The 21,582-nt window shown below is 42.6% G+C and overlaps 2 long non-coding RNA genes across 4 annotated transcripts in view; one reads left to right on the top strand and one right to left on the bottom strand.

Annotated features, from left to right (window-relative positions):
• On the bottom strand, window positions 1–20,984 carry LOC140116514 (uncharacterized). The gene is made up of 3 exons (XR_011852788.1): window positions 20,869–20,984; window positions 18,090–18,167; window positions 1–347 (listed from the first exon to the last, which is right to left on the bottom strand). It is a non-coding gene; the product is annotated as an uncharacterized lncRNA (long non-coding RNA).
• Window positions 9,053–21,582, top strand: part of LOC140116513 (uncharacterized) — a 30,994-nt gene continuing 18,464 nt past the window's right edge. For 2 of the 3 annotated variants that reach the window (XR_011852787.1, XR_011852785.1), the window contains exons 1-4: window positions 9,204–9,293; window positions 10,132–10,342; window positions 11,444–11,479; window positions 18,098–18,217. This is a non-coding gene — a long non-coding RNA (uncharacterized lncRNA). Of the gene's footprint in view, window positions 9,140–9,203; window positions 9,294–10,131; window positions 10,343–11,443; window positions 11,480–18,097; window positions 18,218–21,582 lie in introns of those variants that run through there. The other variant, XR_011852786.1, reaches the window with a different exon arrangement.

Below are 21,582 nucleotides of genomic sequence, written 5' to 3'. Positions count from 1 at the left end.
TTTTTTTCCATTCAGTGGGATTGTTCATTGTTAGAAGACTTCTTGGGTGTCCAATGGTTGTAAATAATGAGGGTTTCTCAAGAATGACAACCAGCATAAATCATTAAACCAATTGAGTTATTGATGTATAAAATATATAGGAACATTGTAGAAATTGTTATGATACAATAAATAAATTATAATTATTATAATTGTTGTAATTGTGGCAAGATCTTTACAGTGCTGCGTAATCTGTTTGTGCTATATAAATAAAGGAATTGTAATAAATATAGTTGTAGTTGTATTTGTGATATAGCTGTCAAATTTCCATCTTCCAACACAGGAATGTTGTTTCCATTCTAATAAACCTGAAAGTAAATCAGAAAATAATTATGTAAAATTAGATTTGGAGGTATCCATATATCAAGGTGAATATAAAACCTCTGCAACTTTAGTGGATAACTTCACAATGACCATGTGATCAAAAATGAATCCAGGATTAACAAATAATAGTACTTACTTTGATTAATTTTTAACAGTGATAAGAACTCACATTCATTCTCTTACCATACACATTTTTGCTCAAGGAGCAGTTTACTTTCTTCTATAATCAGGGAATCAGGGTGTGACTGGGACGTACTCAAGAATATGACAACATACACAGCCTTTCACTTTCTTCATGATTTACTGCCCATCAAAAGCAAAAGTTAGAGCTTTGAACTTTAACTGAAGTATATCTAAAAATAGAGTTCAGAAACTCTTTTGCAATAAATTAAAAAAAGATTGTACAATGCAAGGTCAACATCAAAGATGGTACTATACCAAAACAGTATCTTTAATTCTAGAAGGCAATGAAAGTACCAAAGGATTATATTAGGCTAGGTTAGTTCTCTGGTAATTGACACCTATAGCCACAAATCCATTTTTAAATGCTTATTTTTTTAATTCTTATTTTATTATTTTGATATTTCTTAAACAGTTCTACAACTGAACATTAGAACATTTAGAAGTTTTCCGTTTTCCACACAGCTTTTGTGCTTTTTGCTCATTTTAATTTTTTTCTTGCATTGTTCCTTGTACAGGCGATCCCCTACTTAAGAACACTTGACTTACATACGACCCCTAGTTACAAACGGACCTCTGGATTTTGGTAATTTATTGTACTTTAGTCTTAGGCTACAATGATCAACTCTAAGAGTTATCAAATGTGTCTGTAATGAAGCTTTAGTGTTAATCCTGGTTCTTATGACAATCCAACATTTTTAAAATCCAATTGTCACAGAGACCAAATAAGTTCTGGCTGGGATTACAATGATAAAATATACAGTTTCGGCTTACATACAAACTCAACTTAAGAACAAACCTACAGACCCTATCTTGTATGTAACTGCTTGTATATTTTTTAACATGTCAAAAAGCAACCAACTTTACAATAACATCAATATAAAAATTAAATGCATAAAATGTTTGCAATGCACATAATTTACTGAAAAATATATAAAGAATTCCTTTTGAGGACTTCCATGTGTAGATATTTGGGGTAGTTTTTTGGGGCTGGTAAAAAAAACATGATGAAATTCGTACATTTATAAAAAAAAAATTTGTTGGTTTTGTTTGGTAATGTGTTTTGTGAGAAACTTGTTTTCAGGTAGTTTTTTTGTGGGGTATCCTATTCCTTATTGACTTGTATGTAACACATGGATTTAGCATTTTTTAATATGAAAATAGATAGCTCACAAAACTGCTGTAACATAGACTTGTGTGTAAACCCAACCTAAAAATGGTAGTATCATAAAATATGAAAAAACTAAAAAAATTATTTTTAGAAATGTAAACTCACTAAGTTCATAGAACAAATAATTTAAATTGATACAAACTGGATTTTGTAGATTCTTAGATTATACGTGAAAAAATAGTTTGAAGTTATTTAGTTGTAGTTATAATTTAGAACTAGTGTAAATGTTGTAATAATTACAATACAGGTTTACAATACTTACTGTCATTGCTTTAGATACTTTCAAAAATGTTTCAACTTTTTGATTAAAAAATGATCTAAGATATGTTTTAAATGAACTAATAAAAGGTAAACTGTGAAGTTAACTCCACTCTTTACTGTGTGGATTTCCCTAATTGTCTACTGTCCAGTATATGATCCTTGTTGGCTCTTCATCCAGATTCCACGTGTTAATCAACTAGTGAGTATTGTTCCCTATGTGGAAAACTGACCCCTTAATTCCATAAGTGAGGGGCACTGTGTAGGGTTATGGCTCATGTATTTATACATCTATAAGCATTTATCCCATATGGCTGCACATACATGGCCACATTTGCAAAAGCCAATGGCTGTTAATTCACTATATAGTGGTGTAGCTCTAGAGTAAGGGCATCTGGTGCTTCGGGTCATCTTACAATACAATTTAAAGGGAGGGTTTCCTGTTTTTAAAGAGCTAGATTCTGGTCATTTCTTTGAACATTAAAAAAATGCATTGCACAGATATCAATTTCCTATAACCATAACTTATGTGTTTTCAAATTACTTTCATGTCCACATGAGATGTTTCCTAAAAACTTATCTTTTCTAAAGTCCTCCTACACCACTGAAGAATTTAACCCTCTGTTCATACTAATTTATGGTAATTATAGTTGATAGAAACTTACAGAAGTATTTATTTGTTGTATAAAAGATGTAACATTCATGATTTAGGCTAAATAGGAATAGGTAATGGTTGTGTGATTGGTGAGATCTGACTCCTCAGTATTCCTTAAGCAAAATAATAACGGTCCCTCTGCACAATAAAGCAGTTAAGAAAAACAGGAACAGGAAACTTTTATCATTGTCTATGCAACTAGAGTAATCGCCTACATTAATCTCAAGAAAAAAAAGTATAAAGCCAGGTTGTCTTTAAATGGGACCTATATCCTTCATCAACATGATATGCAAAAACCAGGTATTCATTTGTCATTCAGGATCTTTAAATAGTCTCTTGATAGTGAGTTGAGTAGACAATTACATAAATTGATAAGTTTATAATTTCTCACATAGGAACACATTGGAGAATGAGTAAAATCCTCTAATATCAGTATAGAATATATGAAATAGAAAAGACTAAGAATGTGCTTTAAGAATTTGTAGGTTTTACATTGAATGTAAATAATATCAGGGAAAAGGAAAAGTTAAAATCCTGAATGTATGTCAATGAAAGTGGAAACAGAACAATCTTATTTCTTTACCGAAACCAGAGCTTTCTTCAGTTCCAATCCCTCATCCTTTGTGATATTTAAAGGGGTATTCCAGGAATAAGCATAATTCATATAAAAATGGGTCCTCAAAATATAAGGTAATTTGTAATTATTTGTTATTTAACAACTTTTTTTTGCTTCCTTTGGAGAAAAATGCTGTTGACATACAGTATAATGAAGAATTAAAATGCTACTGGCCCTTTAATTAGATGCAGTGCATCCATTATGGCCAGTGTATGGTAACAGAGAAAGAAAGTCTGTTATATCATCATTGGGAGCAGAACACAATAGGGTGAAGGAGTTACAGAAAACTGAAAGATCATGGGACTTGTAGTTTCCAGTGGCAGCCATCTTGGTGATAACTCTGTCTACTTTACTCCTTATTGGAATATCACTTTAAATCTTGTTTAAAGTATGTCAACAAGGACATATTTAGTATGTTTCTATTTCAATTAAAATGGAAAGAATGTATTATTTATAAGCTTCATCCACTTCCACACTTGATTCATGTTAATATAGGGAGCTTTGTCTAATGAAGATGTGTAATGAAGATCTACTGTTACATGTATAAGGTGCTTCTGAAGTCCCTGACAATGGTCAGTGAAGTTGGAATTATAGATTTACATTCTGACCATCAAAATCAATGGCTAACCTAGTTGTAGTCATTTAGATGGAGAGACACTAATTTTGTGTGTAGGACGGACTTTCTCTATGTTGTCCAAAGGTTTTAATGCTCAACTTAATGCATCATTTTGAATGCTTTTAATACAAAATCAGTGCATGGCATGCAATGAGTATACTAACTGGCTGTTTAAAAAGGAGCAGTCAATGGTCCCCTTGATTACTTTGTAGGATGTATCTTTTGTTCATTTTTTATTATGCCTGTTATGCCAGTACCAAACTTTACACAATGGTAAGATGGTAATAGTTGTCCTATCAAAAGATGCAGTGTTCACTTCAAAGTTGAGTCCCGTTAATGTCTGACCATTACATGAAACATCTCTAAAAGTGTTGAGCATGATATGAATGCAAAATGGCTAAAAATGTGTCAAAACAGCAGAAGGAACAGCAGAAAACAAGTTGGTGATTGGTGATGGAAATGAGATCTCTTAGATTTTTCATTTGCTCACAGTAACAGACATATGGTAAATTACAAGTAATTTCCAGAAATTTTTCTTCATTAGCATTCTACTAAGAGGTGAAACTAGTGCATGGTTTTAGTCAATGGGGAGAATTTAATTCACAAAATCTTTCCCCGCCGGCGCTCCGGAGCCCATATCTACTAAAAGGCTTTGTCTTTTTGGTAGATACAGGCACAAACTATGTTTCACTTAATAATTCTGGTTGATAAAACTAAGCAGTCAAACTTAAAGGAACTCTACCACTTGTGTGGTAGTAGTTTACGCTAAATATAATGGCATCTGCTCTTCCAGACATCAGTACTCTTAGACAATTTAATTGTTATCAGTACCACTACATGACAAAGAAAAGTCTCCCTTAGGCCTCATGCACACTACCATATTGGGGAATGTGATCCGGCCACACAATTTGTGGCTAGATTACTGCCACCATAGACATCTATGGCTCCTGGTCATGGTGCAGTGAGCACATATATATGTCCTATATTGTGTTATAGTACAGCTATCAATGGAGAGCAGAGGGTGAACAGTACTCATCCCTCCTCTCTCCTGCACCTGGCTGTAAGGCTGCATGGGCTACAGCCTAGGCGAGCATACGGTAATGTGCATCTGGCCTTTGAAAGTTTCTAGCAGAACAAGCATTGCCTAATTAGGCTGGTTGCATTTACATACCTTTACATACATAAAAATACAAACAGTCATAAGGAACAATAGGAGTGAGGGTCCTACTCACAAGAGCTTACAGTGTATGAGGGTGAAGGGGAAACAGTTAAGAGCTTAGAGGCTGTCATAGGCTTGCCTAAAGAGATGAGCGAAGAGAAGAGAGAAGGCATAGGCAGATAGCCATCGGGTTACTGGGCTATCAGGATCCTACTGCCTTATGCTATCTAGAAATGTAGAAGATAAAATTCTTGATTCTGAAGGTCCTAGTGGAAATGTATTGTGACCACTTTTTTTAAAATTGCTACCGATATATGCATTGAAAGATGCTTCTAGAGGCACATTTTATGTATATTCGCTGTATTTATTAAAAAAACTTAATAAAAATATAAATTGATATGTTATTTTTCATTTGGTTTTCATGCATTAAAAGCATAAAGTTTACAGCAAGTAGCCACCAATGGCACCAATCACATAAAGATCCTGAGCAGTGTATTTTCAATGACTTTTTCTTGGATCACTCTTTTGTAGACAAGCAGAACACAGCAACTGTTGCAAATGAATTTACAGATGGCAAAAATACAAATCTGGATTTACGTTATCCTTACGTATAACTACCACCAGCTTGTACTGAAATTGCTACATGCACATTTATCGAATATTATTATTAACCTTCTGTTCCTTCTTTTGAGATAAGATTATTTATTATCATTTATCTTCAGTATAAATAATTGGAAATGTACCGTATATATATATATATATACAATGGGTTCAATTTATTATCCTCACACCCCTGGTAAGAGGTACCCCAGAATTATTAAGAGGTTCTGGCCTAATTATAATTCTGTTATATCTGGGACATCCAGTGATCACAAGAACTGAAATATACATTATTTTAGTAAATCTGTCAGACCAAGACGTCCAACCCTAAATCCATGCTTTGTATGCTGAAAAAGTAAAGTAGAAGGAATCTATCCTATTATTTTTCTTCCTTGTATTTATAAATATATTGATGATTGCTTAGTTAAAATAAAAACATTGGGAGGATTTATCAAGGCTAGTTGTGACACACAAGTCTTGATAAAGTCACAATTCCTGGGTCACAAACAGGAATTTTTACTATATTCCTCCTTACACCTAGTGGGGTGGAGGGGCATGGAGTGGGCTAATGTGTAGGAGCCACAACCCACATCATCCTACTGTCTACGGACAGTTTTGTCTGGTGCAATTCTGCCTGGTATAAAACTGTCTTTTCACTCTTAGTATATCAACCTGTACTTATAAGCCTTTGGCCCTGACACATCCACTTTCTACTCTTTCTTAAAGAAAATCTACCATTTGATTTGATGCATTATGAAGCAAACTTACCTTGAGAATGCCGTAGCTACACTGATGCAGGATCATATCTTGGTTAATCCCTGAGTTGAGTGGTTTTGCTGAGAAAACAACTATAACATTCAGGACCTGGGAAAGCTGGGTCAGGCTGGCTTCCTAGAGAAACACATTAGACACGGAGCTTGTAATTACAAATGGAGGTTAGTTAAGAAATGACTAATCAACCTGAGCTGGATCACTCATACACAGCAGCTGGGTGATGGTGCAGCAATTGCAGGGATTACATCATCCTCTCCTGCAGTGAATAACTTACCTGCTAGGAGAAGTGCTGAACCAGCCATAGAAGCGACAGAGCTTCATTATCATAATGTTAGATCTGTTTTATCAGCAAAACCACTCAGCACAGGGATTAACCAAGATATGATCCTGAATCAGTGTAGCTACAGCATTCTCAAGGTATGTTTGCCTCATAATGCATAAAATCAAATGGTAGCACAGGCCAGCTTAACACTCACAGCCTTAAAGAGAACCTATCAACAGATATTGGCCAAATAAACCACTACCAGTATGTTTTCAAGCGGCTGTACAACTTGATCATGTTTCTTTCATGCTCAATGGCATCAACCAGAAAATCAACTTTGCAGTGGTTAGCCAGTTTTAAGGCATTTGAACACTTTATTAATCTTTATATCCGAAGTAGCTTCCCGTACCGTGGTCCACACTCGGCACACCATACGTGCGACCGTGCGTGCGCCTGAATAGGAAGTGGTAGCGCGCATGATGCGCTGAGTGTGGACTACAGTGTGGGGAAGCTACGGATATAAAGATTAATAAAGTGTTTAAATACCTTAAAACCGTTTAAGAATATAACGAAGATAAGCACCGGCACCAGCTCACCCTGAGCTAGTGCACGGCATTTGCTGCTTAGAAGCCCTATCCGAAGTGGTAGGTTTCCTTTTAAAGTCAGGGAAGCAGAGATTTTAACACTAAAGTAAAGCTCTCCCTGCCTCTGAAACCTCTTACCCGGTGATTGATATAATGCGCTGTACTTCAGTTAATCTAGTCAATAATGTCCCTGGACACAGAACCATAAATTACAGTGAAGGGGGCAATCTGAGGCAGGGTAAACTCTAATTCAGTGTTAAAATCTCCACCTTGACTTCATAAAGCTAATTAACATCTCATTGTCAGAAAGCTGACTTTCTGTATGATGCCACAGCACCAGGCCATGAAAGAAACATGACATAAAACTGCTCAGATGCTTGACCGCATACTGGTGGTGGTTTATTAGAAAAATTTCTTATGAAAGGTTCCCTTTAAGGAGCCTATAGACATTATATGAAAGCTATCAGAATCCACCTGTTTTTGAGGGTTGAACCTCCTAAATCTCTGCCAACATTAAATGTCAGAGGGGATACGAATCAGACAAGGGGGCAGATTTATCAAGCAGTCTGAAAGTCAGAATATTTCCAATTGCCCATGGCAACCAATCACAGCTCAGCTTTCATTTCACCAGTGCTCATGAATATTTTAAAGCTGAGCTGTGATTGGTTGCCATGGGCAATTGGAAATATTCTGACTTTCAGACTGCTTGATAAATCTGCCCCCTTATCTGATTCGTATCCCCTCTGACATTTAATGTATTAAAAATACAAAATATTCATGAGCACTGGTGAAATGAAAGCTGAGCTGTGATTGGTTGCCATGGGCAACTGGAAATATTCTGACTTTCAGACTGCTTGATAAATCTGCCCCAAGATGTTAAGCTGTTGCACATATGCACTTTTGTCCAGGCCAGTGCATGTGTTTGAGAAAGCTTCTTTCTATTCTCCCATTCACCCAATAGCTATCTTAGTTGTATAAGAGCTTTAGTGACATATGGACACAGAAAACGCTATCATGATCACGAAAAGGAAGTGGAATCCCATGACCCAGAACCAGATAGGATATATCAAGATTGGGGCCACTTGGGTGATTTAGTAATATATTTTAAAAACATTTCAGAATGCTTTTGTTAACAGAATGCTGGTGCTCATAAGGTAATATATATATATGCTATATATATATATATATATATATATATATATATACATATTTTTTATAAAAAATGCTTGTTAATAGGTGCTTATCACAGGCAAAACTCTGTTAATGGGCTATGTGGACTTAACAGGGCAATGATCTCTTCAGGGTTGCTGCCTTCCAGAGTGGGTGTATCCAGTGTGGTTACCAGCCTTGTGGAAGTCAGTAATAAAATACATGGAAGCTGCAGAGATAGCTCAGAGATCAATGAAAGGGTCTAAATTTTATTAATATACCTCAAAATCAATATGTCACTTTGTGAAATAAGCTGTTCGGCCACAAATGTTGGCCAAAATGTATGAGTCAGTTGGCTGAACCTAACCATCTCTAGTCATGATTTTATATGGCTTTTTGAACTTCTCTTTCTTTTTGTGTTCAATACATTTTACCTGTGTCATTTTTCATTATTACACTTAAAGGTATTCCAGGAATAAGCATAATTCATATACAAATGGGTCCTCAAAATATAAACTAATATGTAATTAATTGTTATTAAAAATGTTTTCTCCCCTTAGCAGAAAATGCTGTTTACATACACTGTAATGAAGAATTACAATGCAGAAGATGGCCGCTGGTCACATGTCCACATCACATGTCCTGCACTTTCCTGGGCAGGTCATGTGATAACCAGTACGTTTGGCTGTAGCTGGTTGGTTGCAGTGCAATCCAGTATGGCCAGTGTTGTGGTGAGACGTCATCTCAGTGAGGTAATGTACAGTGATGGCAGTTACACATCATTACTATAGTAACAGAGCAAGAAAGTCTGTTAGATCATCACTGGGAGCAGAGAATAAGAGGGAGGAGCTGTTACTCAGAACTAAAGGATCATGGGACTTGTAGTTTCCTGTGGTGGCCATCTTGGTGATCATTTTGCATACTTTAGAGTGGTCATTCATTTTTTAAGTCATAAAATCAAACTATTTAAGCTCCACTTTGTGACTAATGACATCGAGTTTTGTTGTATTCATTTATTTATATCATCATGTGTTTTTGTCAGACGTTCATATTCCCAGAATATCCCTTAAACTTAATGTATGGATATAAGTAACAGAAAGTTCAAGGCAGTACTGTGTGGTGAAAACTCTCCTTGAGAGGGGTGCAAGGCCCACAGGTCCAGGCAGGGCCTACAAACGATATATAAGAAATCAGGCAGCACTCCAATTTTGTGTATCAATGGTGACGTTTATTCAAGTGTGGCAACCTTTTCGGTGTGAATACCTTTGTCAAGCAATTAATGTATGGATATCTATGGTATGATTTCTTTGCCAGTATGGATTGGATGGGTTGCTACCGACATCTGCTGATAATTTCATGTCAATAACCTCTGTAGAAATATAGTTACTTGGAAATGTGTCCAATACGTATTTACTTGTTGTATACAAAATCCCTCATAAAGGAGGAGAAATATTAGGATACTACACTCCTATTTGCTTCACCGCTACACCTGCTGTATGTATATATAAGTGCATTCAATATTAACATTCTGCAAACTAAACGGTAGACCACAGGGACTTCGTCACCAGTCTTTAATTCACAATACAACATCATCCTGACCTTTGAAATGTTTTCTTTCCTAGGTTTTAAATACGACTGACAGATCATGCAGTGCCTGTACTTGTAATATATACTAGGAAAGACTTGTGTCACGGAGAAGAGCTCTCAGCAAGACTAAAAATGTCATTCTTGTTTTCCTACACAGCTCTCCCGTTTAACAGTGTGCAGCGTGGAGCCCCAGAGCAGAGGTTGCTATGCGACAGTCATGTGACACGGCAGGGCACGGTTCCCATTACACAACACGAGAAAGTGAGATGGACGCCAGGAACAGAATTTGGTGTCTATGTCATTTGGGAGCTAGTCATCCGAACACAAAACAAGCTATATACACTGTCAAGACTTGCAAATCAAAACAAGTAATCGTACTACATTCAGGCCTTCTAAAATGTGAAAAACATTTGAGTAATGTAGCGTCATGAAAATAAAAGGTTCTCTGACAGAAATCAGCATTGTGCATCAGATAAATTGCACCCAAAATATTTTACCATTATTTTTATGGATCTACATTTTTGATTACATCATTAGAATGCACCAAGTCTAAACTAAGAAGCTTATAGAAATCAAGTAGAGACTGCCACATACATATAAACAAAGTTTGCACTTGAACATATATATATGAATTTGTATGTAAATCAGAACTGTATAGTTTATAACTGTAATCCCAGCCAGAATGTTTTTGGTCTCCGTGACAATTGGATTTTAAAAATGTTGGGTTGTCATAAGAACCAGAATTATCAATAAAGCTTCACTGCAGACACCTTTTATATCTCCTACAGCTAATTTTTATAGCCTACAGCTAAAGTACAGTAAATTACCACCATCCAGGGGTCCATTTGTAACTAGGGGTTGTCTATATGTATGTATGTATATATATATATATATATATATAATGTTCATATGCTGCATCGATTGGCAACTAAGAAACTTATAGCATTAATGCTGGCAATCCCAGATAGGGAAAGTAGGAAAAACACTTTTACAAAATTTCATTTTTAGAAGGTATTAAGGAAGTAAACACAACCCATAGTTTGCTGCTCAGTTTCCCTATAATTCAATAATATCCCACATATGATCACAAACTGCTGTATGGGCGCACAAATGTGGCTCAGAAGGAAAGGAGAGTCTATTGGCAGATTTTGCTAGAAGAGATTTCAAGTGCTATGTCCCAATTGCTGAACCCCTAAGATTGTAGGGCAGTAAAAAACCTCAAAAGAGTGGACCTATTTTAAAAACTAGACCCCTCAAGGATTGCAGTAACACTATATACCCCGTTGTTTAACCTTTATTAGCTTTTTTGGGTGGGGGATACAAAAAAAAATATTCTGTAATTGATTTTGACTTTTTTTGTGTTTTATATACCAAATAGCATAGCTAACATATTACTCATATTCTATGGGTGCATACGATTATGGCAATATCCTATTTATATTGCTTTTTTTGTTTGACTTGTTCTACAGAATAAAACCTCATTTGAAGAGAAGAATCGTGCAGGGGTAAATGTGACTTTTTGATAACTTTTTATGGTATTTTTTTGTTTGGCTGGATGCGCAAAAGTCATAATTTTTGCTGAGTTTTTAATTATTTTTTAAGGCGTTCACCATATGAGTTCAGTAATAATATATTTTATTGTATGGGTTGTTATGGACGTGGCGATACCTAATATGTGTGTTAGGATCAGTGGATCCTCTGGACCACCGTGGGAGATGTAACTAGCCAACACCCGGAACCGGAGCCCAGCGGCACCTGGTATTCACCAGAGCCCGCCGCAAAGCGGGTTGGACTTGCTGCGGCAGGATACCACTAGGTCGTTCCCAGGTGTGACTAGCCCACGGTGGCAGCCGAGGTCGAGGTACCTTAGCGGATGACAGCTCGTAGTCGGGTCCAGGCACAGGGTCAGGGCAGGCGGCAGAGATGCAACGTCAGGTCCAAGTCCGGGGTCAGCAACGGGAGGTCCAGGCAGGTGGGAACGGGAACACAGGCACACGGAACACAGCAACACGGAGGAACTCAGGTAACACAGGACTCAGGAGCGGGAACACAGGAATACACAGGAACGCAGGGATACACAGGAACGCAGGAATACACAGGAACGCAGGAATACTCGCTTGGAAGCTTTCTCTAAGGCTATGAGGCACAAAGATCCGGCAGGGGACACAGGAAGAGGCAGGATTCTTAAAGGTGAGGTTCAGCCAGTGCACCAATTAGCGGTGCGCTGGCCCTTTAAATTTTCGGCAGGAGCCGCGCGCGCGCCCTAGGAGGCGGGGACGCGCGCGCACAGCAGTCCGGGGAAGAGCTGGAGCCGGGAGAGGTGAGTCCAGCGACGGGCCTGCAGCGGGGGCAAACGGGGGTGCACGGATGCGCCCGCGATCCGAGACAGGGATCGCGGGAGCACCCGTGACAGTACCCCCCCCCTTCGGCCTCCCTCTCTTCTTGGGCCTGAGAAAACGTTGGAGCAGGCTCTTGTCCAAGATGTTATCCTCTGGCTCCCAAGATCTCTCCTCAGGACCAAATCCCTTCCAGTCTACCAGAAACAACCGCCTACCTCTCACTGTCTTAGTATCCAGGATCTCCTTCACCTCGAAGACATCAGTAGAGTCTGCTTGTGGGGCCGGAGGGAGAGGAACTTGTTGGGTGAAGCGGTTTAAGATGACTGGCTTGAGGAGGGAAACGTGGAAGGAGTTGGGTATGCGCATGCTAGGAGGTAGACGCAATTTGTAGGCTACCGGGTTGATGCGACTGAGGATTTCAAATGGACCCAAGAACCGGGGTCCCAATTTGTAGCCAGGGATCTTCAGTCGGACGTACCTGGAGGATAACCAGACCCTGTCACCAGGAGCTAAGACAGGAAAAGGCCGACGTTTCTTGTCCGCTTGATGCTTGGTCTTGGCAGAGGTTTGGAGCAATGAGGTACGGACTTGTTCCCAGATGGCTTTTAGATCCTGTACCAAGTCCTCCACAGCAGGAACATCTGCAGACACAGGTAACGGAAGAGGAGGCCGTGGGTGCAGTCCGTAATTAATAAAGAAGGGAGCAGAACCAGCAGAAGTGGAGTCCAGGGAATTGTAGGAAAACTCCGCCCATGGTAAGAGAGAAGCCCAGTCATCCTGACGAGCGGACACAAAGTGGCGGAGATAGCATCCCAAAGTCTGATTCACCCTCTCTACTTGGCCGTTGGACTGAGGATGATAGGCAGAGGAAAAGTCCAATTTCACTTGCAGCTGATTGCACAGAGATCTCCAGAACTTGGACACGAACTGAACACCTCGATCAGAAACGATGTGCCGGGGAAGACCATGAAGCCGGAAGATGTGCTGGAAGAAGAGACTGGCAAGACGTGGGGCAGAAGGCAAACCTGGTAGAGGGACAAAATGGGACATCTTAGAGAAGCGGTCTGTTACCACCCAGATAACGGTATTGCCAGATGATGGCGGCAGATCAGTAATGAAGTCCATAGCCACGTGAGACCACGGGCAGGTAGGCACGGGTAACGGCAACAGAAGACCAGCTGGTTTTTGTCGTGAGGGCTTATTGCGAGCACAAGAGGCACAAGACCGCACAAAATCCCGAACATCCTTGACCAAATCAGGCCACCAATAGAAACGGGAAATCAGGGCCACAGAGCGCTGCACCCCAGGGTGCCCAGCCACTCGAGAAGAATGTCCCCAGGTCAGGATCCTCTTTCGAAGTCCAGGTCGTACATAAGTCTTGCCGGGAGGTAACTGCCGAAGGTCCACCGGCGCTGCCAGCACAAGCCGCTCTGGAGGAATGATGTGTCTCGGAGCATAGTCCTCCCCCATAACATCGGAAGCACGTGACAGGGCGTCAGCCTTGATGTTTTTCTCGGCTGGGCGAAAATGGATCTGGAAGTCAAAACGGGAAAAGAATAAGGACCACCGGGCTTGACGTGGGTTCAACCGTTGAGCAGTCTGCAGGTACTGAAGGTTCTTGTGGTCCGTGAAAATACTGACTGGAAATCGAGCTCCCTCCAGTAGATGACGCCATTCCTCCAAGGCAAGCTTGATAGCCAGAAGCTCACGATCCCCTATAGAATAATTTCTCTCTGCGGAGGAAAATGTTTTGGAGAAGAAGCCACAGGAGAGAGTTCGGCCCCTAGGCCCCTTCTGGGTAAGAACCGCTCCAGCTCCTACGGAAGAGGCATCGACTTCCAGAAAGAATGGCTTCTCGGTATCAGGTCTGGTAAGAACAGATGCAGAGGAAAACGCCGTCTTTAATCTCGTGAAGGCCTCCTCAGCCGCAGGGGGCCAGAGACGAGAATTGACACCTTTCTTTGTTAGCGCCACCAGTGGAGCTACCAGGGAAGAAAAATGTGGAATGAATTGCCTATAATAATTGGCAAAGCCCAGGAATCTTTGGATAGCACGCAGTCCCACTGGGCGTGGCCACTGAAGAACTGCAGATAGTTTAGCAGGATCCATCTGCAGGCCTCTGTCGGAAATAATGTAGCCAAGAAATGGAAGGCTCCTTTGATGAAAGTGGCATTTTTCCAGTTTGGCATAGAGATGGTTAGTCCTGAGGCGACCGAGCACTTGCCGTACATGGGACTGATGGGACTCGAGATCAGCAGAAAACACGAGGATGTCATCCAGGTAAACCACAACACAGCTGTACAATAAGTCCCTGAAGATATCATTAACGAATTCCTGGAAAACGGCTGGTGCATTGCAAAGTCCAAAGGGCATAACTAAATATTCAAAATGCCCATCACGGGTGTTAAAGGCAGTCTTCCACTCGTCACCCTTCCTGATGCGAATGAGATTGTAGGCACCACGAAGATCCAACTTGGTAAAGACTCTCGCGCCCCGTAGACGATCAAACAACTCCGTGATCAGCGGCAAGGGGTAGCGATTCTTAACGGTGACTTTGTTAAGACCGCGATAGTCAATACAGGGGCGAAGAGAGCCATCTTTCTTGGTGACAAAAAAGAAACCTGCGCCAGCTGGAGAGGAGGATTTACGTATGAAACCTCTTTGCAGATTTTCCTTAATATATTCAGACATGGCGGCTGTTTCGGGTACCGAGAGCGGGTACACCCGACCCCGTGGAGGAGAAGAGCCGGGCAGCAAGTCGATGGGGCAATCATAGGGACGATGTGGAGGAAGAGTCTCTGCCTGTTTCTTGGAGAACACATCTGCGAAATCCAAGTATGGAGCGGGAAGCCCCTCCAGGGGCTTGGGAGGCAAGGTGGAAGTCCAGACAGAGAGCGGACGAGGGACATCCATACAATGAGAAGAACAAGCCGGGCCCCAACGGAGAATCTCCCCAGAGGACCAGTCCAGCACAGGGGCATGTTGCTGCAACCAGGGGAGACCCAACAGGAGGGTGGAAGTGCTTTGGGGCAGTACAAAAAAAGAAAGTCTTTCTTTATGCAAGGCTCCAACTTGCAGAAGCAGGGGTTCCGTGCGAAACCGGATGGGCACGGAAAGGATCTGGCCACTGACTGAGGCAATGGACAATGGTTTCTCAAGACGAACCACTGGGAAGTGATGCCGGGAGACCAGGGCTGCGTCCATAAAGTTCGCTGTAGAGCCTGAATCCAGGAAAGCAGAAACTTGAATCTGGGTGCCGGTGTCTACGCTGAGGAGCACAGGAATAATCAGACGTGGAGAAGCTTTGCATACACCTAGGGACGCCTCTCCCAAGAGCCCTAGGTGCTGGCGTTTCCCGGACGTGGGGGACGAACAGGACAAGTCCCGATGAAGTGCCCTGGACTGGCACAATACAGACAAAGGTTCTCCTGTCGTCTTCTGGAACGCTCTTGCAGAGAGAGCCGGATTCTGTCCACCTGCATGGGTTCCTCAGCAGACGACACAGGCGGAGGCTGGAGCGGTCTTTGGAAGGCAGGTGCGAGGCGAGGAAAACGTCTTACCTGAGCTTGAGGATGCTCAGAGCGAAGTTCCTCGGCGCGTTCCTTAAACCGGACATCTATCCGAGTGGCCAGTGAGATGAGACCACCCAGAGTTGACGGTAGATCCCGAGCCGCCAGCGCATCTTTGACCTGCGGCGAGAGTCCTTTTTTAAAGGTGGCGATGAGAGCTGCATCGTTCCAGGCAAGTTCAGAGGCCAGGGTGCGGAACTGAACAGCATACTCTCCCACAGATGAGTTGCCTTGGCGCAGATTCAACAACGCAGTCTCGGCAGAAGAAGCCCGTGCTGGTTCCTCAAAAACGGCCCGGAACTCCGCCAGAAAAGCCGCAAGAGTAGTCGTGACGGGGTCGCCTCTGTCCCAAAGAGGAGTGGCCCAGGCCAGGGCCTTCCCAGAGAGAAGACTGACGAAAAATGCCACCTTGGAACGCTCCGTGACAAATTGCGAAGGCATAAGTTCTATTTGTAGGGAGCACTGAGTAATAAAACCCCTGCACTGTTTGGGGTCTCCGTCAAATTTGCTGGGCATAGACAGCCGTAGTCGTGGTTCAGCAACAGGAAGGCAGACCGGGGTTGCAGGAGCCACGGGAGCAGACACGGGAACCTGTTGCTGTTGCTGGGTGGCTAGTAGTTGTTGCAGCATAGTGGTAACTTGATCCAGCTGTTCGCGTTGAGCGGCAATCTCCCGGGATTGCTGGACCACTATGGCGGCAAAGTTTGGTCGAGTGGGAAGCGGAACCTCGGCGGGATCCATGGCCGGATCTTACTGTTAGGATCAGTGGATCCTCTGGACCACCGTGGGAGATGTAACTAGCCAACACCCGGAACCGGAGCCCAGCGGCACCTGGTATTCACCAGAGCCCGCCGCAAAGCGGGTTGGACTTGCTGCGGCAGGATACCACTAGGTCGTTCCCAGGTGTGACTAGCCCACGGTGGCAGCCGAGGTCGAGGTACCTTAGCGGATGACAGCTCGTAGTCGGGTCCAGGCACAGGGTCAGGGCAGGCGGCAGAGATGCAACGTCAGGTCCAAGTCCGGGGTCAGCAACGGGAGGTCCAGGCAGGTGGGAACGGGAACACAGGCACACGGAACACAGCAACACGGAGGAACTCAGGTAACACAGGACTCAGGAGCGGGAACACAGGAATACACAGGAACGCAGGGATACACAGGAACGCAGGAATACACAGGAACGCAGGAATACTCGCTTGGAAGCTTTCTCTAAGGCTATGAGGCACAAAGATCCGGCAGGGGACACAGGAAGAGGCAGGATTCTTAAAGGTGAGGTTCAGCCAGTGCACCAATTAGCGGTGCGCTGGCCCTTTAAATTTTCGGCAGGAGCCGCGCGCGCGCCCTAGGAGGCGGGGACGCGCGCGCACAGCAGTCCGGGGAAGAGCTGGAGCCGGGAGAGGTGAGTCCAGCGACGGGCCTGCAGCGGGGGCAAACGGGGGTGCACGGATGCGCCCGCGATCCGAGACAGGGATCGCGGGAGCACCCGTGACAATGTGTGGTGAATTTTACCTATTGTGTTTGGGAATTTTAGACTATATGAGGCAATTAGGAGACTTTTATTGTGTATTAAATTTTATTTTTATTAAACTTTTTTTTTTTACTTTGTTTTACACCCTCTGGGACTAGAACAAGTGATCATTTGATCAATTAATACTGTTGTGTGGCAGTGTATTAGAAGAGTCAGCATTTACATAGGCTGACACTGGCATTGCTAGGTCCTGCCAGAGTCAAAACCCAGCAGGCAGTCAAGCAAGACAGCCCTGGGGTCCTTCATTGAATCTCAGGGTTGCTGTGGAGACGATTGGCACCCCTGTAACTGGCATGGAGAGCGGGTGACCGTGGCACCTATAGGTTAAAAAGCCAACTATCCGAATCCCAGTTGTTCATGCAAAGGCTTTCCTGACACATACAGCTGACCTCCTGCACAGATCACACGGGTTCTGCTTCTGAGCCCATGCGATCTCCGTCACCTTGGGGAACGCCATGGTGTGCGAAATACAAGCCCACCATGGCTTTCCCCAACGTCATGGTGCTGTTTAATAAATACCTATTATACATAAAAAAAAGTTTGCATAAATACAAGCACATGTATGTGTTGTGTAAATTATTGGAATTGATTGTGGGAATCAATATTATTATATACACAACCCTATTTAATTTATTCAACAGATTTTCAACCATGAAAATTTTGCAAATGAATTTACCCTTACCGTTACAGTGCAGGTGCATTAACATTGCATAACCAGAAGTGAAGATGCAGCAGCCATCGCAATGGACGAGGAATCTCCCTGGGTAGCATAAACAGACCACTTTGGTACAATTACTTGCACATGTTAAAGTAAGTCCCCTGACCCCTGTCTTATGCTTGCACAGCTCTCTCCATTCACATCTGTAGGAAAACACAGAATAGCTGAATTCAGGTACATAGCTATTCTCGGATCTCCTATAAAAATAAATAGAGCTATCCGGAAATGTGCAGTCATCTCACCTGTCGCTGTGGTGTTAAGACAGGACCCCTCTTGTCATGAAAGATATTCCCCTTCAATTATGAGCATGAAATCATGCAAACCATATAACCATAAATCATTGTAGGAGTCTTTACAAAGTTTCCAATAATATAGGATAAATACGGTGTGCGATTATGCTGCCAATAATTAGTAGGATAATATAGTGATGATAAATATATCATTTTGAGACCATCCTTCCCTCTGTGGATATAATCTCTCTAAAGCAGGGGTCAGGAACCTTTTTGGCTGAGAGAGCCATAAGCGGCAAATATTTAAAAATATAATTCTGCGAGAGCCGTACAATATGTTTAAAGGGACACTGACAGAACAATTGCTCCAGTAATCATTAGGACAACAAGGAGTGTTCCTCCCTGCTGTACTAAGCCACAACTGGAGCAAAACAATGGTAATTCACTTTAAAATAAAAAATAGATAATTTACATTCGTGCTTGTGATGCATGACATCTCGTCCAGCAGTCTTCCTACTTCTGCGCACGCCTGAAAGCTGCATCTCTCATCAGGTGGGAAGAAGCCAGATCCAGTCCATTAAAAAGAAGAAGCCAGAGTCCTGGAAGAGTTGTCAAGCATCACAGGCTCCAATGTAAATTATCTAGTTTTTTATTTTACAGGGAAATACCATTGTTTTTGTCCAGTGGTGGCTTAGCACAGAAGGGAGGAACACTGTTACGCACAAGCCTCAGCTGCTGCAGAACCTCCTTATACATGCAAAGACGGCAGGATTAAGACCTGTCATCTTTGCATCCCACACAGTCCCTTACGATGGACAGTGGCGAGATAAGTACCATTCACCCCACTGTTATCAGATGTTATCACCCCACTGCAAAATTCACATGTGCATGTGGCCTAATACTGCACACACATAAACACACAGTACAATACATGTCACACCGCACACACATAAACACACAGTACAATACATGTCACACCGCACACACATAAACACACACACACAGTACAATACATGTGACACACTGACACTGCACACACACACACACACACACAGTACAATACATGTCACACACCACACTGCACACACATAAACACACAGTACAATACATGTCACACACTGACACTGCACACACACACAGTACAATACATGTCACACACTGACACTGCACACACACACACAGTACAATACATGTCACACACTGACACTGCACACACACACAGTACAATACATGTCACACACCACACTGCACACACATAAACACACAGTACAATACATGTCACACACTGACACTGCACACACACACAGTACAATACATGTCACACACTGACACTGCACACACACACACACACACACAGTACAATACATGTCACACACCACACTGCACACACACACAGTACAATACATTGCACACACTGACACTGCACACACACACAGTACAATACATGTCACACACTGACACTGCACACACACACAGTACATGTCACACACTGACACTGCACACACACAGTACAATACATGTCACACACTGACACTGCACACACACACACACACACAGTACAATACATGTCACACACTGACACTGCACACACACACACACACAGTACAATACATGTCACACACCACACTGCACACACACACAGTACAATACATGTCACACACCACACTGCACACACACACAGTACAATACATGTCACACACCACACTGCACACACACAGTACAATACATGTCACACACCACACTGCACACACACACAGTACAATACATGTCACACACTGACACTGCACACACACACAGTACAATACATGTCACACACTGACACTGCACACACACACAGTACAATACATGTCACACACTGACACTGCACACACACACAGTACATGTCACACACTGACACTGCACACACACACACAGTACAATACACGTCACACACTGACACTGCACACACACACACACAGTACAATACATGTCACACACTGACACTGCACACACACACACACACAGTACAATACATGTCACACACTGACACTGCACACACACACACACAGTACAATACATGTCACACACCACACTGCACACACACACAGTACAATACATGTCACACACCACACTGCACACACACACAGTACAATACATGTCACACACCACACTGCACACACACACAGTACAATACATGTCACACACCACACTGCACACACACACACAGTACAATACATGTCACACACCACACTGCACACACACACACAGTACAATACATGTCACACACCACACTGCACACACACACACAGTACAATACATGTCACACACTGTACACACACACAGTACAATACATGTCACACACTGACACTGCACACACACACAGTACAATACATGTCACACACCACACTGCACACACACACACAGTACAATACATGTCACACACTGTACACACACACAGTACAATACATGTCACACACTGACACTGCACACACACACAGCACAATACACACTGACAGTTACTTCTACACACTTACATCTTCTGAATAGATCCCAAATCCCCCAGGATATCAGTGCAGGGGTCTGTACAGAGGCTGCACAGGAAGCTCAGTGTCTGCTCTCTGAGCTGGATCCCGGCAGACATGAGCTGCAGCCCCTCCCCCCTCCTCACACAGTCGGCTGCTGCTGCAGAAGGGGGTGAGGGACAGCTCCAGCAGCGCGAGGCTCAATCCCGGCAGACCTCGTGGTCATGTGACCGGAGCAACAACGGTATGTACACAATTACTGGCTCCGGTCACATGACCATCCTTGGGGCGTAAGTGTCTGCCGGGACTGAGGGAGGAGAGAAGCCCCAAGCTCATATATACACTCGGGGCTTTTTTAAATGAGTAGATTTTTCGAACGTGATCTATGGATGCGGCCCTGGCCGCGAGCCAGATGCGGCCATCAAAAGAGCCACATCTGGCTCGCGAGCCATAGGTTCCCGACCCCTGCTCTAAAGGGAACCTGTCAATCTGTGAAGTATTTTAGTTTAGTGTCCCAAATCTCCCTATATCATCTTGGTTCATGGCCACTATTAAAAAAAAAAATTAAACTTACCTAAACTTACCTAAAGATGATTCTGATAAGATGTAACATACTAAACCATGGTGCTGCCAGAGCCAAGGGACCTTTGGTACATGTGTAGGGTAGCTAGGGTGCAGGCCTGGCATTAGGAGGTGGCAAAATGGGCATTTTCCCAGGGCCCCCTG

The sequence above is a fragment of the Engystomops pustulosus genome, chromosome 2, assembly GCF_040894005.1.
Source record: "Engystomops pustulosus chromosome 2, aEngPut4.maternal, whole genome shotgun sequence".
NCBI lineage: Eukaryota > Metazoa > Chordata > Amphibia > Anura > Leptodactylidae > Engystomops > Engystomops pustulosus.
Note: the sequence above shows the minus strand (reverse complement) of the source record. Positions and strands in the feature narration are given on the sequence as shown.